Genomic DNA, 17,977 nt, shown 5'->3' on the forward strand with positions numbered 1-17,977 from the left:
TACATGAAAGGCCATTCTACTATTAATGGAGTGGAACTATTAGCATGTATGACTTTTACTGACCCCCAAGTACAGTATATGGAAAATAATCGCAGAAAAATATGTTAACTGGATACTCAGAACAGCTCAATTCCTTTACCTGATTTTGCAAAGTAATAACAGTATATAAAACACAGGACCTTTAACTGGAAAAGCTCATGACTGAGGCTGTAAGACTGCTTCTGTGATAAATATGTGCTGGGAAAGGACACAGACAGGATTACCAGGCAAAATGAATGGTATTTGTGTCCCAGCTGAGTTATAAGTATTACCAGATTCTTGTCAGTTATTTGAATTAGGTTGGATAAAGACGGGAAAATCCATAACATGATTAAACAGCCTTTATTCTCTCCTTTATTTTTTTTCTCTACCTTAGATTCCTGTATTTCCATGCTCTGGATTTTACCATCAGGTTTCGTCTGGGAATAAAATTGGTTTATGTCCAAGAACAGCAATCTGGTATGTATTTTTGGGTGATATTCAAATATTTTGGGGTGGGGGATAAGGGAATTGCTTATACAAATATATAAAATACCCTTTAAGCTAAACAACCATTTTCACAAATGAGATTATACAACACTAATATCATTACTAAAATATTTTGCAAATAAAAATTAAAAAGTCTGTTATTAAGCTAGTTCAATCATTTATCTAATGCATATAGTATGTCTAGCTCATTTACTATAAAGTATTCCCTTAATCTATAATTTTCATCCTCATGATTTTTCAATTTGGTGAAATTCGTAATTTAATTCTTATTTTCCCCTTCTTCCATGCCATGGTGCCAAATCTAAATGTCATTAAATTTAAATACCCAACATGTAAGTGATACTATCTACCATGAACTAAAAAATTAAGTATGCAAGACAGTAGAGATAAAATAAGAATAGAATTTTTATCATAAAGAAAACTTCTAGTTTACAAGAAAAGCACACAATCAAGTAATTCTATATCAAATGTAATACGTGGTTTAATAGCATTCGATAGAAACATGCATAACTTATAAGCTATCGGTTTTGCTATACGAGCATACTGAGACATATTTATAAATAAGAGATGATATTTGAAATGGTTTTTGAAAAGGTCAAAGGACACTGCTGTTAGAGTGAGCAAGGTAAGTTCAGGACAGGAGAAGTGCAGCATACTGAGAAAAAATAGTAAAAAGAAGTAGAAGCAAAAAGTAGTAAAATAAGTATGTAAAAAAGAAAGACATATTTGAACATTCAAATCTATATATTTCACATACTTTCATAATTATATATGCATATAAAGAATGAGATATGAACATTTGAAGAATATTCTGATTGTATTACTAAATGAGAAAAATTGAATGTATGTGATATCATTATATTTGTATAAAAATAAGGTGATAATTGAAGCCACATATATGTGTATATGAGAATATACATGAATAGATAAGAAGAGAGAAAGAGCAGGACGCATACAAATCCATTTAATAATACTGGCTGGACATGGTAGAGAGAAAAGAGTAAGGTAGTCACTCTTAAAAGAGTGAGACTCCTTCAAGGATGTGTCTGTAGTAAAAGACATTGATAAAATGATTCCAAGTACTTAAAAATTATGATAATAGGATACTCATAAAACATTAAATAATATCTCTTCTCTGCTGAATCAATGCTTAGAAAATAGAGGTAAATAATAGATTGGCAGTTTTGTTTCTTTATATCTATTTATCTCTCTCTGTACATCCACTCAAGAAAACATGCCTTGAGGGCTTCCCTGGTGGCGTAGTGGTTGGGAGTCCGCCTGCTGATGCAGGGGACGCGGGTTCGTGCCCCGGTCTGGGAAGATCCCACATGCCGCGGAGCGGCTGGGCCTGTGAGCCATGGCCGCTGAGCCTGCGCGTCCAGAGCCTGTGCTCCGCAACGGGAGAGGCCACAACTGTGAGAGGCCCGCGTACAGAAAAAAAAAAAAAAAAGAAAACATGCCTTGAGTAATTTTTCTAATTGTTTAAACTTTTTAAATGGCTAAATTTTGTGCTTCTATATGGTGAAAAAAAACTTAAGTGAAATATTCTTTTTGGTTAATAAAAAATAAATTGGTCCTCAACTAGGCAAATTTTTTGCATTTTCTTTTTTTTTTTTAATTGCGGTACACGGGTCTCTGACTGTTGTGGCCTCTCCCGCAGCGAAGCACAGGCTCCGGACGCGCAGGCTCAGCGGCCATGGCTCACGGGCCCAGCCGCTCCGCGGCATGTGGGATCTTCCCAGACCGGGGCACGAACCCGTGTCCCCTGCATCGGCAGGCGGACTCTCAACTACTGCGCCACCACGGAAGCCCAATTTTTTGCATTTTCAACCAGCTCGATACATCCTCAACTCCCTGAATGCTTTCCTATTAAAATTACCATATGTGTCATCGCTGCTCTTCCTATAAAAATGGGCAAGTTTTTGATAATTGATATCTTATTTGCATTAACTTATGGGACTGATCATTGACAATAAACTTAAGACTTGATTACACTGAAATATTATCTCAAAAAGCAATGTGCATTTTGTCTCCCCTAAGTTGAATGAATTCCAGGGATCTGAAGTAGGTGGGAAGACTTTCTTTGTGATTGGATTAGAGGATTTCACCTACAACCTTTTATAACAAACCGCCTAGCATCTAACGTCTGTTATTTAAATACAAAAAATGTAAATGTAAATGACGGAAGTTTTGTGAATTGCTTTGGTTTATTTGTTTTACCTTTGCTTTACAGCATGTGGATGAATTGTGTTTTATTGGCATTTCCTTTGAGTATATTAGAGGAGATAATATAGATCACCAAACACACGGAACAATTCAAAATATTTTCACAAGATTGCTTTCTACATGGCATAAAATAAAGGGAAAATGGTTAATATTTGATCAACACGATCAAGAACCATTACAATTGCTCCAGGCCCCACTTATAATTCTGCTTGAATTCACATTCAGAGATGCCAATAGTCTATACACTTCCTGTATTTTGATTAGAAAAACATATCACAACTGGGCAGGCACATACATTTTGAAGGTAGTCCACATCCTTACAACAGGGCTCCTTCCTTCAGTTCCACGCAGGGTCCAAGGCTTCTTGTCCTTGTTCATTGCCCATCCTGTATAGCAACACCCAGAAACCTCATGCAGGATATGAGAGTCCAGTAGCCAAATATTCATCAGCTGTAATCTCACATATTATTTTTCTATAGTTATATTTTTGTGAGTATAAACCCAATAAAATGAACATACAGTATAATAGTACCTACGAATATAAGACTATGTTGATCACATTTCTTTTTTATTGGAGAATTTTTTTTAAAAAAAACCCTGTAATCCGTAACCAGAAACTGTAGGGTTTGAAGAAACAGAAAACTTCTGACACAGTAAAATAGTTTTTCAAAGTATTAGTTGAGATCACCTGTAAACCCAGTGTCCAAATAAGAAATTAGAGTATGTTTACATATTTTTCAACATTTCTTAACTCATGGAAGCTATGACTTACTCCATCACTTTTGAATTCAGAGGAAGTACCACACCACCAGCTATGGAACCTGGCTTCCCTGACAGCAGCCAAGAGACAGAATAACACAAAACGAGGCAGTTAATATCTCCCGGAACGAGCCTTGATAATTAAGAGACAGAGACGGAAACACAACTTGGACCAAGTTCTCTCCCACCCTCCCTCAAAGGACTATGCTGAGGCTGCTGGTTCCTCAAGGTCTTTCTGAAAGTCATCCCGCAGGACCAAGGAAACAGGCACTTTCTTAAAATCTGTGGCCAGCTCAGTAAGACACCACCTCACTTTGTATATGTTTTCTCTCTTTCCTACTTCAGTTTCCTTTTCCCCTCACTGTTACTGTCCTGAGATTACACTGCCCAATAAAACCTTAATACATATCTCTCAGGCTCTGTTTTCTAGAACCATGGGCTAAGGCAGAAAATCAGCCTTTTAATGGAAGTAGTAGACCACCCTTGGCTAAAAAGGCTCAGTGGTAATGTTAGACTAGTAGTGTTATAACAAAACATATGACTCATGGGATGGTAAATGAAATGCTGAGAAGATACATTTTCGTTTAAGTGAATTAAAGGACTATGGTGAACTATTTTTAAAATGATGCATTATTGCATAAGGGTGTGACAAATATTAAAGCAAAGGTAAATTGATTAAATACCAGATAACATTTTTATGCATGTGACCGTATTTAATTCAGGAAAAACCTGTTCATATGTTACCACGTAAATAAAAACTTATAAATCTAAATACCTACTTAAGCTCAAAGGCTGCTCAACTTCAAACATTAAAGACTGCCAAGGGTTGAGAATATACGCAGTCAGACTAAAAAGGAAACACCTTTAGAGAAGACTTTTTCGTAGATATTGTATATTTTAGAATATTTTCCGTGGATTTTTTCAGGAGAGAGAGAGAGAGAGAGAGAGCTCTGTCCAACTTGATATAAGAGTTCCTTCAGTATTTGAATCAACTTAAAACACTACTTCCTTAACAATTTACACAGACATTTTTCCACCAACTGGTAATTTATAAATGTACCATAATTGAGTTTATAAACTTGAAAGTAAGCACAAAACATTTCCATATGTATTGAGTACTACTTGCAGAATGCTCTGTAGAAGGTAAAAACTTCCACAAGAGTCTGGAAAAAAAGTGATACACAAATAGAGTGAAGTTTGGAAAGAGTTTTTTTGTAAATCGTAATTAAATAAGCAGAATGATCAGTAACTGGACAATGTGTTATAAAGATTATGGAAAAAAGCTATTAATTTGATAGAAATTTATAGAACTAGAAAACGTTCTATTTCTAGAAAGAAAATAAAGTAGCAATTGAAGTTTAAAAGAAACCATTACTTTTAAAAAATACATTATATTTTGTATGGAGAAAAATACTAACAGAAGAACCTAAAATATAAAGGTAAAGGGTAATAGAAATGAAAATATATTTTTATATATTAATATATTTTAAAATAAATTATCCTGTTAATAAACTCATTTAATCAGTAAACACAGAAAGTTAAAATGCAGAACAAAATTCTTGACATTTTCTCTATAGTTTTCAATTAAAAAGAGAAAATAAGAAGGCTAGATTTTTTTTTGAGAAAACCGTAAATGTAATTGTCAGTCATATTGAAAATTATAAAGGGAAAGAAATAATTGAATGATGCCTCAGGCACTGAATGTGGTTTCTTCTTCTGTTCATGGTTGAAATGATTTGTATGATTTCATTTGCTATCAAGCTTGAAAAATTTTAATAGCTTTTGAGTGGCAAAATTTCAAAATATTGTGTATGACTAGTCATGTGATGCAATATATTTTAAAATACATTCTGCACTGAAGTTATACATAAATCTTTTAAAATTGTCCAGAAAGGGAGAAAAATAAAACATTGTTAACTGGTTTATATGATATTGTTTTTCTCATATTCAATATTCTTAAGGTTATGAAACATTAGGACTTTAAATGATATGAAACCATTATGCTTTCACAACTGTCCAATTGCCTAGTGTTATGATCACTGCAGAGTGTGTGTGTGTGTGTGTGTGTGTGTGTTTGTACATGTGTTTGGACAACTATAGATACAAGCTACCTATGCTACCAACATTCCATTCTACTTAGCTTGTCAAATTTAGTTCACACTAAAATAATAACTATGATAATTGACAGTGATATGGTACACTAACCCACCACATCGTGCAATTCTGGGTTGGCATCTCAAATTTACTCTTAGAAATGTTATGTGTTTTTTTTTTTCCAAAAAAATCAAGGGAGATACTATATAATATTTTAAATACTTACAGGACAAAACATATTCTGGACTTATGTAAATCATACCTTAAGTAAACTGAAGGGTATTTATACCTAAAGATAAAATTTGCTTATATAATGACAAGGGCAAGATTGTTGGGGTCTGGGTGCCAATGACCTTGTAAAATACAATATGGAAATGATTTGCCTGGTTTTTAAAGAAGCGACTTAGGCAAAATTCTTGTATACTCCAAGCATATTGTCTATTATGTGTTCAAAAGCCATAATTATTTCAAAAGTAGACATTTGAGGAAACCAAATAATTAGTCCAGTACAGCTGGTATAAACACTACTGGCACAGACACTGCTATCATTAAAATTTTGGCAAACAATCTTATAAGCAATACACTTGGGCAAATCAAAGAAATTAAACACCTAAGTAATTTTTTATAACCTAAGGAAGTCTGCATGGAAGCCTCCTGATTATGCTCCTAAATGTAAGAAGCCTTAACAACATAAAGAGCAATCCAACGTTCCTTAGTTTGTTGTTTATTTGAAAATCACCTTACATTTTACTTACTCAGAATTGCAGTGTATTTTACTTCAGAATATTTCTTCTGAACTCAATTATTTTCATAGTTTTTGTTATTCTGTGTAATCTACATACTTATTTTCAAATTTCTTTTTCTTCTAATATTGTCTTTTTGTGAAATGATCATTCATACAAAAGACGGTATGAACTACACACACCCTTTAAAGAAGAACCATAAAATGAATACCTGTGCACACACTGACAAACCTAAGAAAGAAAACACTAAATGGAGTCTGCGGTCCGCTGTGTGCCTTGATCATAATTCCCTGTCTCACCCCAGAGTGATTCTGAATTTTGTGATTCATTGCTTTGCTTTATAGCTTTATCCTAATTACATAATATTTTAAAAAATACATGTTGTTTCGTGTGTTTTTAATACCAATAGTATTATTCAATTTAATGAGGTTCAATAAAGGAAAACTTTCCTCTATGCCCAGTGGACTCTTCACCCATTTGGGAAAAGGGCATCACTCGAGAAAGGCCAGAGAAAGTCCTCAAAAGTGCAGGCCTGAAGCCAGTTTCCCTACTTGTATCAGTCTACGCATATTCCTGATTTTGTGTTTTGTACGAGTTTAGAATTACATATCATCTTGATAAGTAAAATATCTTGAATTTTATAGTGAAAACTTTATCCTATGTTATGATTTTTGCTGTCCAATTTGTATTGTCTGATGTGCCTAACACTATACAAGGATTTTCTAAAAATTGAACATTACCTAATATATATTCTTCCATTCATTCTGGGTCCTTATTCTTTAGATGTTTCTCATGCAAAAAGCATCTCAAGTGATACTTTTTACGTCATAACTAGACAATTCAGCCGACTTACTTTTATGATCACTGTTATTTGTAGACTTAAATCTAACAACATATTATGGGACTGTATCTGGCACCCCTATCCATTCTTTACTTTTGTATTTTATTTTTCTTCCTTACTTAACTTCTTTTGGATTAATTTTTACATTTTATTTCACTATAATTTTTTTCTCTTTTTGCTTGCATCTTACCTGCTCACAAACAAATTATGGATTTTTAACATTAAAATGTTTGCCTTTAACATGCTTTCATCAGAGTCATCTGACGTATCAAGCAGTTTCTGATTTATAAAAATTTATTTGGTTATATTACATATGGAGATTTCACTTCTGCATGGAATTCCTCCATCTCTCATCTACAAGTTTAAACATATTAGGGATTTTAACACTGCGTCTGGTAACTACAATATATGCATCCTTGTGTCTGTTTCTAGTATCTTTTTCATATCTTTTCCACTGGTTTTCTATTATTTGATCTTATCTCCAAACATGTCTAGTAATTTTGTTTTAAGGCTGGGCATTAAGTATGAAAATAGTTAAGAGACTTTGGATAAAATTATCTTGATCTAGATATATATCTCCAGTCAGCCAATTTGAGAAGAAAAATGTCACTTCATCCAGTCTTTCATGGAGTTAATTTAATGCTTAGTTCAATCATTCTAAGTTCTATATTATTTTTATTTGCCTTTGCTGCGAGTGTGGAGCTATTCTGGGATCTCAAACAAAAACCTTTTTTGAGAAAACCTCCTTTTTGGCAGTTCCTGAACTCTCTACGTTTCTCCTTACTCCGTTGAGACTGCTTAATTTCCCAATCTCCTCACTTAGGACCGCTGTCTAGTTGGCTGGCCTCTTGTGAAGCACAGCTTAGAAACTGGTAAATGCCTCTAGAGTAAAAGTGGCACAAAAAACTGGGTTTGCCATTCTGGAGTACATTTTCCTGTAGGACTTTCTTATAAAGGCTTCATTTTAGTAGCGATTTTAGGTTTACAACAAAATTGAGGAAGGTACAAAGATTACCCACATACCCTCTGCCCCACATATGCTCCCACTATCAAAATCACTCATCAGAATGTTCTGTTTGTTTTTTTACCAAGGATGAACCTACATCGACACATCATAATTACCCAAAGTCGACAGCTTATCTTAGGGTTCATTCTTGCCGTTGTATAGTCTATGGTTTTATACAAATGTATAATGACATATTTCCATTATTATGATATCATACAGAGTAATTTCACTGCCCTAAAGAAACCTCTGTGCTCTGCCTATTCATCTTCCTCTCTCCTCCCACCCCAGGAAACCACTGATCTTTTTATTGTCTCCGTAATTTCACCTTTTCCAGAAGGTCATACAGTTGGAATCATACAGTTTGTAGCCTTCTCAGATTGACTTATTTCACTTAGTAATATGCAATTTAGGTTCCCCCATGTTTTTCACGGCTTTAGAGCTCATGTTTTTAGTGTTAAATAATATTACATGCTCTGAATGTACCACAGTTTATTTATTCATTTACCTACCAAAGGACATCTTGGTTGCTTCCAATTTTTGGCAATTATGAAGAAGGCTGCTATAAACATCTATGTGTGGGTTCTGTGTGGACATAAGACTTAAACTCCTTCAGTAACTACCAATGAGCACAATTACTGGATCATGGGGGTAAAAGTATGTTTGGTTTTGTGAGAAACTGCAGGTCTTCCAAAATGGCTATGTCACTTTGCATTTCCACCAGCAATAAATGAGGATTCCTGTTGCTCCACATATTCACCAGCATTGCTGTTGTCCGTTGTGCAAGCTGGCCATTCTAATACATGTGCGGTGGTATTTTATTGTTGTTTTAATATGTAATCCCCTGATGACATAAGATGAGGAGCATCCTTTTGTATGCTTTTTTGCCATCTGTATGTCTTCTTTGAGGAGGTGCCTGTAAAGGTCTTTGGTCAATTTTTTTAAGTTTTTTTTTTGTTTCCTTATTATTGAGTTTTAAGAGTTCTTTGTATATTCTGGATAACAGTCTTTTTGTTGTTGTTGTTGATGTTGTTGTTGTTTTTTTGTGGTACGCGGGCCTCTCACTGTTGTGTCCTCTCCCGTTGCGGAGCACAGGCTCCGGACGCTCAGGCTCAGCGGCCATGGCTCACGGGCCCAGCCACTCCGTGGCATGTGGGATCTTCCCGGACCGGGGCACGAACCCATGTCCCCTGCAACGGCAGGTGGACTCTCAACCACTGAGCCACCAGGGAAGCCCTGGATAACGTTGTTTTATTAGATGTGTCTTTTGCAGATATTTTCTCCCAGTCTGTGAACTGCCTTCTGATTCTCTTGACATTGTCTTTTGCGAAGCAGACTTTTAAAAATTTTAATGAAATCCAGCTTATCAATTACTTATTTCTAGAATCACGTCTTTGGTATTGTATCTAAAAATGCATCACCATACCCAAGGCCTTCTCTAATGTTATCATGCAGAAGTCTTTAGTTTCATGTTTTACATTTAGGTCTATGATCCATTTTGAGTTCATTTCTGTGAAGGGTGTAAGGTCTGTGTCTTGATTCATTCTTTTGTATGTGGATGCACAGTTGTTCCATTTGTTAAAAGTCTATCTCTGCTCCACTGTATTGCCTTTGCTCCTTTGTCAGAGATCAGTTGTCTATATTGAGGGTCTCTTGTGTTCCACTGATCTATTTATCTTTTTTTCCCTTGTTGTTGCCATACCACACTGTCTTGATCACTATGTCTTGAACTCAAGTAGTGTCTCCTATAGGTTTTTAGTCTCTCAATCCCTCATTGACTTTGTAACCATGAATCCTAACCTTTCAGTTCTTTGACACAGTGAATCAGCCAATTTTTGCTTGGATTCTTGATCTCATTCTTCTAGCAAATCATTAAATGCCTCAAGAGAAATCCCAATATAGGGTGACCCATCCATTCTGTTAGCATCATTCGTACTCAAACGTTGACATTTCAATTTCTAAAACTATTTTTGTTTATTTGTGTGTTGTTTTTCATTTAACTGTTTTCATCTGGTATCTGTTTAAGTGTATGTCTTGAACTAAAAACTAAATTGATAGTTTTTCAATTAGCTAACTATCTACCTGACAAATTATACAAACTGGCCTGCTTTGTACCCCTGACTTTTATATGACAATTATTACACTGTCAAGTAATATATACAAGGTTCTGTGTAAAAGCTATGCTTATTTTACTGAAAAATCTGTCTGTATGATTTGTTTTCAGTCATTTAGGTTTTTTTTTTTTTTTTTTTTTTTTTTTGTGGTACGTGGGCCTCTCACTGTTGTGGCCTTTCCCGTTGTGGAGCACAGGCTCCGGACGCGCATGGCTCACGGGCCTAGCCGCTCCGCGGCATGTGGGATCTTCCCGGACCAGGGCACGAACCCGTGTCCCCTGCATCAGCAGGCAGACTCTCAACCACTGTGCCACCAGGGAAGCCCCATTTAGCTTTTAATACACCTTAATAACACACATAAAATTGTACCTTCTTACTCTTTATTTTGTAAAAATGTGTACATTTTTTCTTATTGATATACTGATATTGTTACTGATATATTGATGGATGATTAAAATAATTTGCCATTTTAAAAATATTACAGGGCTTCCCTGGTGGCACAGTGGTTGAGGGTCCGCCTGCTAATGCAGGGGAGGCGGGTTCATGCCCCGGTCCGGGAGGATCCCACATGCCGTGGAGCGGCTGGGCCCGTGAGCCATGGCCGCTGGGCCTGTGCATCCGGAGCCTGTGCTCCGCGACAGGAGAGGCCACAGCAGTGAGAGGCCCGTGTACCGCAAAATAAATAAATAAATAAATAAGTAAAAATATTACAATACAATTATTTTTCATTGCAGTTACCAATTACTTATATTTAACATTGGAAGAAATAACATTTGTAGAATAGTCTTTCCACCTTGCAATATAATAAATTAATTCCACTGGACAAAAAATAACATTTTAACCTTAGTTTAGTTTCTGATTGGATTTAAGGTGCTTGTGTGTAAGTAAGGTGATTATTTTATTTGGTTTTTTGGTATCTTTTGAGATTGCAAAAATTGTTTAATTTATGGTTGCTGTTTATTTTACCAGCTTTAAATTATCGACTATTCCAGGGATAAAATGTATCCAACCACTACTACTGTTACTTTTAAAAAATGTTTTAGTAAATTTACTAATAGTAAATAGTATTTAGCATTATCAACTTCACGTTCATATTATATTAATCTGTATTTGCTATGTATCATATTACAGTCAATGTATAGAACATGTGGATAATCTATAGTTTCCCTAAAAGTAAATTGTAGTAGGCCATAACCTAGTAGCAAGTTACCTTGAACGCAGCCATTGCCTGGTATAAAAAGTAGCAACTTTTCTGGCCATTCCTTCCCATTGATCACTTTGACCGTTGAACTCCAGATATGCTCATGAGTGATACTGGGATACGTATCCTATATTCAATGATAAAACAATAATAAAATAATGACTAACAACTTAGAAACAATTTAAGTGCCATAATGAACAATGACATTATGTAACCCATATCTATTCTGCCCTAGAATGTTTACAAAATCAGTTTGCTGACGGATAAGAAAAATCTTGTGGTGTACATGTGGGGCTGTTACTTTGAATTCATTTATTCAGTAATTATTGAGCTCTTTACTAAATAGTGGGGAATTGGCGCTAAACAAAACAAAACACAACAAAACAATATTATCTATCCTTTTAGAGTTTATATCCCAGTGTGGAGATACAAGTAACAAGCACAATAAACAAGTAGGTTATATAATAGGTTATAAGTGTGATGTAGAAAAGTGTTACTGAGACAGGGGATAAGGTGGGGAGAGGACTACCATTGCGTATGTGATGCTCATGGCAGATCTCACCAGGAAGCCAGGATTATTGCAAAATGCTGAAAGAAGTAAGGGAGCCAGCCATCGGGAGAGCTAGCATGGGGCATTTTGAGGAAATGCAGGAAAAGAAACCTATCTATCTAGCTTCCATTCAGGGGAAAGGAGAGGAGAAACTCAGGGCTGGGCAATAGAGAGGCAGACTTGCATCAGGCCTAGAAGAGAAGATTCACTGTTTTGCTACGAAGAGTTTGCACCTATGGCCACCCTGTATGACCCTGACCTCTGAGGACAAATAACCTGGGGTGGAGGTAGCTAAATGCCTCACTCGAGATGCTGACAAACAAACTGAAGAATTTTTAGGATGGGACTGTTTGTGCACTTTGTTAATAGGCCAGGTAGTGTGATCCCAGCGTCTTCACTACTCTTTTGGTATTTCATGAAGCAACTGATGACGCAGAATTTGTGGCGGCTCCTTCAGATTATATAGGTGGTGAAGGCCAAGCTGTAGTGCCTGACTCGGGGGCTGCTATGCATGACACAGCATGAGGGTAAACTGCAGCTGATCACACCCAGGCTTGGAGTACCTCTGCAGGTGTGGGAACGGATGGGCCAACACCTGTGTGGGAAAGTCAGCATGTGGATGATGCACAAGGGATTAATGTCACTGTTCACAAGAGCACCAAGTGAGTGAAGCCTCTGAGCGCTGGTTCTAGTCATTTAAATCTCAGCAGGACAGGGGACAGGAAAAAAAAACAACAACAGACAAGTGCATGGAATTACCATATTACAGATGGATCCAGCCATATTGCTAGAATTACAAATTTTATATATGGAGCACATTGTGATGAATTATATTATTTAAATTCTAGCTTCAGATGCTAATTCTGAAAGTCAAGATCTCAAAATGTGGCATTACATCATGCATGTAATAACGGTCAAATTTTAGCAGGAAGCAGTGGACAGTCAAAGCATTCAGATCTCTGTGAAATAGAAAATGGCAAACACCGAAAGGAAGGAGTAGACATAGGATGGTGTGACAACTGTAATCACCCCTTCTTTTTTTCATTCTAGCTGTCACTATCAGGATGATGATCACTGGACAGACTGGAAGCATCAGACATTGGGAGAAATGTTTAACCCGGATGGTGTCACTTTTTAAAAATTTTATAAGTGGGAGATAAGATAATGTCTCATTAATCTTGCTTTAAAATCCCTGATTAAAGATGAAAAGATGGGACACACCAAGGCCATATTGCAGGGAAATGTGTGCTAGATGTCATGAACTACTGTAAGGTGCTTGCTTTTTAATAGGCTGTACACAGGGCACAGGAAAAATAAAACAAGTAATGTGATAAGCCTGGTGTCCTCATGTTAAACTTGCTGCAGGTGGAATGTTATCTCTTAACAACCTCAATTAGATACTGCCCTAGGGGACCAGAAGAAATCGGCAGGCCATCCTAACATGTGGACTAGTGATGGAGTTACAAATCATATTCCATTATCATCCTGAGGACCATCATCTCATCCTTGACTTGAATCTACTCCTATTAGTACAGTTTAAATTAAATGAGCTTTCTGATATTATTGCCATTTTTCTTACTAATTTCGAACATAATATTTACTTATTTTATAATAGTTTCTTCCTGATTTTCATGCTAAGTTATGTATTCTCTCTTCTGACTTTCCTAATATCGTTTGGTTTTCTTGGAAATAAGATGGATAATTTGACCTCATTTCCATTAAATTTGATATTGTTAGATTTAGCCCATCTTTCTTGAATCACTTGATGCAACATATTTTATTCGCTCCCCACCACAATACTGTTGCACATTTTATCATTAGGTCAACTCACTAATAAACATGTTTTATAGAACAAGGATGATGACCACCCTGTAGAATATAGTAAGGCTCTCTTTATCTAATATACATAATTACAAATTCTGTTTTCAGGCAAAATATAGTATGTTTTTATAGAAAAGTATAATTTGTCATGAAGAATGAAGGGATTCATTTATTGGGTTTTTGAATTTTGGGGGGATTTTATTTTAATCAGCTTTTTAAATAATTTTCATAACAATTGAGAAGATTGCAATTTTTCCAACCTATTTCTTGAAAGAAAGGTAAAAGGGAACCCTCTTAAGTTATAATACCAGCACTGACCCCTACAAATCCTACAAATTAAGAATCACAACAGAGATTAATTTCAATACTAGTTATGACAAGTGATAGTTTCTCCAATTTTTTGAGATATAGTATATATCTCACAGTATATACATATATATAGAGAGACACACACACATATATATACACACACACATATTTCAAAGAATGAAGAGAAAGAGTCTTGAATACTCTGTGCTTATAGTAGACATAATTAACAGAAAAAAGTCAATATCCCTCTGGCATGCACTTTCATCAAGGACACTATTTACTAAATTCTCTTTTGAAAATTAACAGCAGTGTAAATACTTCTTCTAATCTCCACAGTCATTCTGTCATTATTATTTTACAAGAACTTTTAATTAGATTAAAAAATCACATTTTGATTAAGTAGTACCAACACAAGTATCTCAGAATTATAAATATATAAATTAACGCCCCAAAATCAGAAATGTGTGTATTTTTATTAATAATATAAAAAAATCAGGTTTTTTTTTAGGGACAAAGTGCTTCCTCCAGCCTTGGTGGCCCCTACATTCCGGAGGTGGCTCGTTATTGAAGCATCAAGAGCACCGACGACGGAGAAGCGCTGACTGTGGCACAGCGACTGGGAGGTGCAGGGGGCTTGTCTTGACACCACGTTTAAGGAGCAGATGCACTGCTTTTATTTAAACTCTGTGCTGATGCGGGATCTGGGCATAATGATGTTGGCATGAAGCCCTCTCTAAGCCTCCCCTTGAGTTGGCCTATTTAGCAGCGAGCAAATGCTTCCGTGGCCACTTCCCGGAAGGGAAGGCTATTTCACCTCAGAGGATGCTGAGGATGCTAAGGAAGCCAGTAGGGAGAGGGTGGGGAATGCCTGAACTATACTCGGTCCCAGATTGCCACCAAAGCCGAGGAGGTTAAGAGCAGGCAGCAGAAGCTCCTGGGTGCAGGCCTGGAATTTCCCTGACTAGGTTCCTAGAGAGACTGGGCTGCAGCTGGGTGGAACGACTGGGTCCAAGGAGTAGATGAGGCGGGGCCGCCTCCACGTACACTCGAGATGTCTGGGATAAATCGTGCACTCCTGTGCCTGAGGGGAGAGAGGGATCATAGCACCTCTGATCATCACTGTTTACGAGCGTGTGGATGTAAGCGCAGACTGAGTGGACTCTGTGAGGCAAGAGGACTCATCACCTTTGCTGTCCTAAAGTGACGTGAACCTCAGTGAGCGGCCTTGCCTGTCAGAAAAGCAACCCTGCAGCAACGCATCACACAGAAACCTTCCTCCCCCATGTAGCACCTCCTGATAATCAACTGTCTAATCAGTAGGTCATTACAGGCTGCTCCTCCGGAGAAGGGTTCTTTCCCTTCTCCCTCAGCCCCTCTGCCACCCAGCATGGGTTCACAGGCTAATTCGTACTGACCATCATTCTGATACATAGTTGGCAATTAAGTAAGTAGAGTTGATTTACCATATTATATTAGTTTCAGGTGTAACACTCATAAATTTTTAAATAACTCTTCCTCGGCCAGGCTTTCTCTATGCTGTCCGTAACCAAATATAAAATTTATTTCTCTCTAAAACCCTGTACTATAGGCTTACATATGAACATAATTTGTCGCTTCATAGTAACTGGTTTATCTGGATTTTAAATACATCAAAGGCAAAATTGCATTATTTTCACAACTATATACCCAGCACCTACCTAATCATTTTCTTAATGGTAGAACTAAGGTATCAGTCTCTCTGTATCCATTGATAATGTTTAATAGACTAGAGAAAAGGTGAAGGAAATTTATTTCCTATTTTGTAACACAGTAACTGAAGACCACATATGAATTTCAGCTAAAATAGAAGCATTTTAGTTCTATAAAACACAAATGTAATACTGTTTTGAGTAGAAAATGTTGAAAACGTAATTCTGGAACTATATACAATAGAAACAGTGAATTCTATTTTGAAAATAATAAGATTTGGGAAGGAAGCGTTGTTGACGGAGGATTTACTCTGGGGCAGTCCACTCCCCACATGGCACATTTTCTTACACTCATACACCATGCAGGTCACCGTGCTAACAATCTTACCTCTAAAAACAAAGGTACTTAGAAGAGTCTGGGAATGGATATGGCCTAAATACATACAAGACAGAACACTCAGAGCCAATGTGTGCTGGGTCAAAGAGAGCAAACGGCGAAGTACGGGATAAGAAGCATATTAGCATTGCTCTCACGGTTTTATACAGCCTGTATGCATAGCATTAGTGTTCTTTCTTTAATGTTTAATAAATGATGTTGATTGCTCCAAATGTTCTAATCTTCTCTAAGAGAAAACAGCTGCATCCAGAGTGTTACTGAGCAATCTTCATGGAGTGGAAGTGACTGAGCCAGAACTGACACTGGCCAAAGGTGGGGACAGCAGCTTTCTGGGCAGCAGTTCCTTCCCTTTGAGATTCCTCTTTCAGAACTAACTGCTGGAAGTTTGGAGTTCTGATTAAACGGGGTGAGAGGAGATATCGTATCCCTTTCACTGATGTTGGTCATTTTAATCAGCATCTTTATCAGGATCACCACGATTTTTTTTATAAGTTACAGGTCTGGGCTCCATCTTAGACCTACTGAAGCAGACTCACAGACACTGCGGTCCAAAGAAAGGAACTTAACAGGATCACCAAATGATTATTGTGCCTACTCCCTTCTAGAATTGCTTTTCACTCATGAAAGCATGAAAGGATAAAAATAGAAAAAAAAAAATCCAAAACAAAGTTGTTTTTTTTAAAAAACTCAGATGTAATCAGTAGGTCCAAACTTAACTAATAAACTTGCCTCCTCAAGAAAATAGAAAATATCATAAAATAAGTTCTGAGAACACTTATGTTCCCCTCATGAGACACAATTAAGCAAAATGTGCTACAAGAAGAGGAAGAGCAAGCATTTAGCAGGACAGCAAACTTCACAATACTAAAAATTAGATTTATCTGTGGACCTCTGAAAACAAAGTAATCCCTGACCCCTTTCCCAGAAACACTAATTTAATTGGCCTTAGTCTGTGACACAACCTAGGATTCCAAGTTTTTCTTATTTCCAATTCCTAGTTGATTCTAATGAGTTGTTAAGATTTAGGAAATAGTACAAAAGGCAAACACCAAAGAAAAGAACGTTGGTAAAACTGCAAGACAAAATGAAGCCATATGAAACTTCAGTGGTTTTGAACTTTTATCCACTAAGTAATTTAGCATCAAAATAGAACTGTTAGAGATATAAGGATAAGTTGGCAAGAACATGAATTTAGATGGAAACACGTTAAACTGGTATTCTTGATACTTGTAGATCAAATAAGAAAAAAGAAACAAAATATAGTCATTTTATAATACAACTAAATAAGAATCAGAATATAGTAGTGTCCCATTAAATAGCCAATATTAACTGCAGAGATACATAGCTTTTGTGAGGCAGTAATAGAATATTATTTAATAACAAATAACATTACTAATGTTACAAAATAAGCAATAAATTAAGCCTAATTTAAAAAAAAAAGATACTCTGGCATCATTCTCTGACTAGAAGGTAAAGTTGAAAAATGAAATTAAAAATAAATTTTAAAATAAACAGAATACATTTTTTCTAAATATCCTCTATTTTGAAGCAAAAACAAATGTACATTGACCATATTCGGTATGTGCCATGATTTTCAACCCATTAAAGCTCTGATGCAAACTGAAGGTAGAACATCTGAGTGTCATTTGGCTAAAAAGGAGGGGAGTATGACCGAATGATTCTAATCCACTATTCACATTACT

At 36.3% G+C, this 17,977-nt stretch overlaps 1 long non-coding RNA gene across 1 annotated transcript in view; it reads right to left on the minus strand.

Moving 5' to 3' along the window:
- The window catches only part of LOC132417556 (uncharacterized), a 388,895-nt gene that overhangs the window by 279,689 nt on the left and 91,229 nt on the right, over positions 1-17,977 (minus strand). Inside the window, exon 3 of the long non-coding RNA XR_009517874.1 lies at positions 11,519-11,636. This is a non-coding gene — a long non-coding RNA (uncharacterized lncRNA). The remainder of the gene's footprint in view (positions 1-11,518; positions 11,637-17,977) is intronic.

This window comes from Delphinus delphis, chromosome 21, assembly GCF_949987515.2.
Source record: "Delphinus delphis chromosome 21, mDelDel1.2, whole genome shotgun sequence".
Classification (NCBI taxonomy): Eukaryota; Metazoa; Chordata; class Mammalia; order Artiodactyla; family Delphinidae; genus Delphinus; species Delphinus delphis.